Raw genomic sequence first — 6,087 nt, 5'->3', positions numbered from 1 at the left:
AGTAGTAACTCTATAGTAAAACTGCCACACCACCTTAACTAAGTGGTCCACATTAACGTCAATAACAGGACAAACTGACATCCATCGCACACCTCCCGCAGTGATGTGCTGAGAAGGACACAGCATCACCATCCATTCAGCAACGCATAAAATTAATCGTGAGGAAACATCAGACATACCCAGCTGAGGGACATGCTACAGAATAACGTGTCTGTGCTCTTCCAAAAATGTTTGTGTCATGAGAGACAAAGAAAAGCTAAGGAACTGGCAGATTAAAGGAGACTAAAAAGACACGATGATTAAATGCAATACGTGGTCCTGGATAGGATCTTGGGGGTGGGGATGGGGGGAATTACTATAAAGGGCAATATTGAGGCAGCAAAATTTGTGTGTTAGATCATAGCATTGTATCCACGTTAGACTTGTTGTTTTTTTTTTTTTTTTTTTTGGCTGTGTTGGGTCTTCGTTGCTGCGCGCAGGCTTTCTCTAGTTGTGGCGAGTGGGGTCTACTCTTCCTTGTGGTGTGCAGGCTTCTCATTGCGGTGGCTTCTCTTGTTGTGGAGCACGGGCTCTAGGCGCACAGGCTTCAGTAGTTGCAGCACGTGGGCTCAGTAGTTGTGGCACACGGGCTTAGTTGCTCCACGGCATGTGGGATCTTCCCGGACCAGAGCTTGAACCCGTGTACCCTGAATCGTCAGGCGGATTCTTGATCACTGCGCCACCGGGGAAGTCCCTGTTTTTTTTTTTTTTGTACTGGGTTATGTAAGAGACTGCCCTTGTTCTTGGGAAATATATGCTGAAATAATTCGGGGCATGATGTCTGCAACCTACTCTCAAATGGCTCCAAAAAATGTGTATATACATATATATACACACATACATATATGGCAAGAGACTGCAAATGTGGCAAAATGTTAACAATAAGTAAATCTGGGGACTTCCCTGGTGGTCCAGTGGTAAAGAATCCTCCTTCCAATGCAGGGGACGCGGGTTCGATCCCTGGTTGGGGATCTAAGGTCACACATGCCATGGGGCAACTAAGCCCGTGTGCCACAACTACGGAGCCTGCGCACCTCAACTAGAAAGCCCACGTGCCGCAAACTAGAGTCCACGCGCTCTGGAGCCCGCGCGCCACAAGTAGGGAGAGAAAACCCACACGCCACAACTAGAGAGAAGACCCTGAGCCACAAGGAAGAGCCCACACGCTGCAACAAAAGATCCCACATTCCGCAATGAAGATCCCGCATACTGCAACTAAGACCCAACGCAGCCAAAAATTTAAAAATAAATGAATAAAATAAGTAAGTCTGGGCGAAGGGTCTCTGGAAGTTCTTTGAACATTTTTGCCACTTTTCTCTAGGTTCAAATTTTTTAAAGTAACAGAACACAAATAGCTTTTCTTTTTTTCTTTTCACAAAGAACTTTTTAACCATTATGTAAATAACATGTGTTCATTATAAACACTTCAAGCAACACAGAACAGGCTAAAGAGAAAGGTAAACATTACCCAAGAAACTCTAGCTCCCAGACATAATCACCCTCAACATATGCAGCTTTCTTTTCCAAAGTTACCTCTCACAACTCAGCCCACACACATGCTTTTGCTTTACCTGCAATTCAGGGTTAAATATATTATGTGCCAGATCCTTCCACATACAACTAATTTAATCTTTACAAAGGAAGTGGGCCTCATTGCCACCCTTCCCAGCAGAGGTGAGAAAACTGAAGCTCCAGACCCTGGTTCACACAACTACTGAGATGTGGATCCTCTTTCCACCCTCCCTCTCCTTCTCTGCCTGCAAGGCCCGCATCAAATGCCACCTCCTCCAGGAGGATTTCCTGCTCAACTCCAGCCAGAATGAGTCACCTTCCTCTGGGGCCCATAGCAAGCTGCAAGCCCCCAGAGCAGAGCAGTCGGTCTGAGAGCTTTCTCACAGTTTACAGTCCTCTTGGCAGCTCCCTGGAGAGCCTCTGGGCAGGTACTGTTTCTATGTGAGCAGCCTCCTCTTGGGGCCTGGCCTATCCTAGATGCTTCAGGTTTCCTCATTTGAACTGGATTCCAGTCAGGGTCACGGGATGTTTCCTTAAAATGAATCATCATCTGAGAAGGCTGAAAAGCTTCCACTTAGGCCTGATGCTATTCCTGCGCTGATTCCAGCTAGGACTGATCAAATCAGTCTGAATTTTCCTCGGGGTGATCCTAAGCCCCTCCCTTTTCCAGTTTTACCCTCTGAGACGTTTCTCTGATGGAGACCTCCCAAAGGGAAGAGAGAGGTGGGCAGCAGAACATCTTAGGCGAGCGTCCCTTCCTCCTCCTCCGGGTGATGGATCATAAGGTTTTCACAACTGCAAGGGAATTCTTAGCAGAAACTCAATGGCTTTCAAAGCCCCGGGAAGTAATAGGAGGTAACAGGGGTCCAGTGGGGCTTGTGGAGAACCGGCGTGTAGGTGTTCTGCCTGCAGGTGTTCACATTCAAAGCTAAAAATCACAAACCCAGGCCCTTAGCAAAGAGATTCTGTTTGTTACTCCTGAATCTAGATTCTCTCTCAAACCCCTTTAAAATGGGGAGACTAGGGTTTAAAAAAGGAGAAGGGGGTTTGCACAGCTAGTCTGAAGAGTCCAGAACCATCAGTGTTTCCAATCAACACGTTTGTCGTCATCTTTCTCTCTCTCCTTCCCTTTCTCCAACTCTCTCTCAAGTTACCACCTGAGAGCTAGTCTGTTTGCCTGGCCTCGAGAAATGAAATCAAAGCTTTTGACAGACAGATAGAACCATCTTAGGCCATCCCTCTCCTCTTTTCAACAGATGGAGAACTGAAGCCCAGAGAGGTCAAGTAACCTGTCCGAATTACACAGTAATTTAGACAAGAGATAGCAGAACCAGATCTCTGGGGTTCTTTTCAATACACATGCAAAACAAGTCAGTTTGTGAGTGTGACGTGAGAATAAGGGGAGAGTGGATATTCCAGACCTCTTTCTCTCTCTATTGTGCAGCGGTTTTTATTGTTTTCTTTCTTTCTTCCTTCCTTCCTTTCTTCTTTCTTTCTTTTAACGTTTTGAAGAGAAAAGCAGACTGCATCTGATTAGTTTGGTTTACTTTAACTGAGTGTTTTAAATTCCATTCTTGTGCCTGAAAACAAACTTAATTGCCAATTGTAAATGGAATAAACGATATTTATTCTGGTTTCCTGTAGAGCTACCAAGGCTGCAGACTTGCCATTTAGTCAGATCAAAAACAAATGCCCGAACTATGTCAGACACGTGAAGAATGTAGAGAGAAAGTCCCAAGATCCAACTGGATGCTGGCCTTGGGCCCCGGGGGAGAGGCAGGTGGGCCTGGCCTACCCGTATTGCTGGAGAGCCTGCCGCCTCCCCTGGTGGGAGGGGGTTGCTACATCATCTGTTAAAGATAACTCAAACCACATTCCCCCCTGCATTCAAGCCCAGGGCTCCCTTAACTATTTTTTTTAACCTCGATAAACAACCATACTTAAAAGAATTCATTCACTCCACAGTTATCTACTATGTACAAGGCACTGTTCCAGAATCCAGTGTTGAATAAGATGGAAAAGGATGGTGTATGGGGAGGAGCTTAAATTTGGGTCTAACGTGTATGAAGGGTTTCCTGGTACCAAATCCTTTTGGTAGATTATATTTCCTTTTAATAATTCTTTTGTTCCAAAATGGAAATTATTTCAGTTTTTAAATGAAAACTGACAGCAATTTTAAAAATTAGTACAAATGCAAAAGAGCATAAAGAAGAAAGTTAAAAATTACCTGTTTCGTTTTTAACAAAAATGTTATGTAGATTGATGAGTGGATGGATGGATGGAAGGATAAATATATGATAAAGCAAATGCAGCAAAATCTTAACAAATGTAGCATAATATAGGGCTATACAGTTCTTTCAATTTTCTGTATGCTTGAGGGACTTCCTGTGGTGCTCCAAGGACAATGGTGCTTCAGGGACATAGGATGACCCTGCCTGAAAAAGTGTCAGCGTTACACCCCCTACCGGACTCTTAATCGCCATCCCCACCACCATGTTGCGATGGTTATGAAATTCCTGAGCCCACCTGGGCAACGGGACCTGTCCCAAATAAGGAAAGGCATCTGCCCTGTCCCACTCTTACCCTATAGAAGGAAGGTATAGGTGCCTCGACCAATCAGTAAATGAAATTTTCACCTCGGACCATTCCTTTGTTTTCTGGCTATAAAAACTGATCAATAGCACATTTTCAGGCTCCACTCTCCCAGACTACTAGGAAGTCGTCGGCCCGCTGTTCTGGCAGTGACCCTTCCCACTAATAAATTCTATCTTCTTTACATTCTGCCTTGTGTCTGGAAATTCTTTTCCAACCCACGTGTGGACCACGACATTTTGGTGGCCTGTACGGGGACATCTCCGGGGGGATCTCCTCCCCCACCTCCTCTCCTCATTCCTTGGGACTCTCTGTGAACAGGCAAGCTGCCGTGAAAGCAACAGAGGAACTCTGGCCAGGGCCACATCCTGGTGTGTTCCGAAGGCTCCACGGCTCACTTCACCCCAGTAACTGCCGCCCAGACTGGTGAGGGTCCCTCTGTCTTCCTTCCGACTGAGGGCTAGGCCGATTGGAATCGTGCGGGCACGGGTCAGGCATTTAAAAGCCATTAGGGCACCTGCCGCTTGAAGACGCCCGTGAAAGGATAAGGGGTTCACGGAACAGACCAGGCTATTAGAGCGTCCGCCCCCATCAAGACGACTTCCGTGCAATGCGAGGCACACCGTGGACGAAGCAAAGCACAAAGCCCACAGTCCCTTGGCCACCGCCTCCTCGGTAGGGTTAGAAGGCGGAATCCTCAGTCCTCTTTTCTGTCTCTTCTGCTTCTTTCTCCTCAGCTCGGACTGACTCCAAAGGACCTCACTGCCTCTAGATTGTCCTGGGAGAGCTCCTTCCCATCCTTGAGAATATTCTATCAGTGAGTCAATTCCCAGCTGGTTTCCGGGAATTCCCCTCTCTGGTCATTGGTGCCTTAGTCGCACTGAGGCTAAGAATGGGTTCAGGGATGTCTATTCCCTTAGACTCACCTCTTGGTTGTATTCTCAGGAATTGGAAGGAATTTGACCCAGACAATCTCAAGAAGAAGAGGCTCATTTCCCTTTGTAACACGGCTTGGCCCCGGTACAAACTGAGGGACCAAGAACAATGGCCTCTTAATGGGACCCTAAATTACAACACAGTCCTCCAACTTGATCTCTACTGTTGGAAACTAGGAGAGGATTCCGAGGTTCCGTACGTGCTGGCCTTCACGGCCCGCGGTCAGAATCCGAGCCTGAGGGACTCCTGTTGCACGTGTCTCTCCATTGCATGTGTCTCTCCATTGCACGTGTCTCTCCATTGCATGTGTCTCTCCGTTGCCGCTTTAATGCCTCATCCTCCCGCCCTCCTCCTTCAGCTTCACTACCTCGTCCCTCCCCACCTCCCCCTCCACCAGGTATCCAGGATGGGCCTTCTTGTCCCTGGTCTCACCCGCCTCCTCCTCAACCTTCTCCCCAACCCCTACCTCCGTACCCAGAAGCAGACCTTCCCTCCGCTCCCCACACTTAGTCACGAGCAGCCCAAAGCTCAGCATCGAGTCCCAATATGCTTCCCCTACGAGAGGTCGCTAACGGAGACCTAGGTACTATCAGGGTTCATGTCCCCTTCCCCATGTCTGATCTCTCTCATATCCACGGGAAACTGGGCTCCTTCAGCCAGGACCCCTCCACCTACATCAGGGAATTCCAGGCCCTAACTATAGCCTTTGACTTAACCTGGCCAGATATTCATGTGGTCCTAACTACCTGCTGCATCATGAAGAAAAGGCCAGGATCAAGGCCGTGGCTCAGGCCTGGGCAGATAAGGCACACGCCCGAAATCCTAATGAGAACCGAGCAGGGGCAGAGGCAGTCCCAAGGGCAGACCCAGGATGGAGACACCAGGCAAATGAAATGGGCCAGCAGGAGGGCTCACTAGGAGAAATTACATGATTACCTGTCTACTAGAAGGTATGAAAAAGGCGATCATCAAACCTGTCAATTATAATAAACTCAGAGAAGTTACACA

Source organism: Balaenoptera physalus, assembly GCF_965194825.1.
Source record: "Balaenoptera physalus genome assembly, chromosome: 13".
NCBI classification, from domain to species: domain Eukaryota; kingdom Metazoa; phylum Chordata; class Mammalia; order Artiodactyla; family Balaenopteridae; genus Balaenoptera; species Balaenoptera physalus.
Note: the sequence above shows the minus strand (reverse complement) of the source record.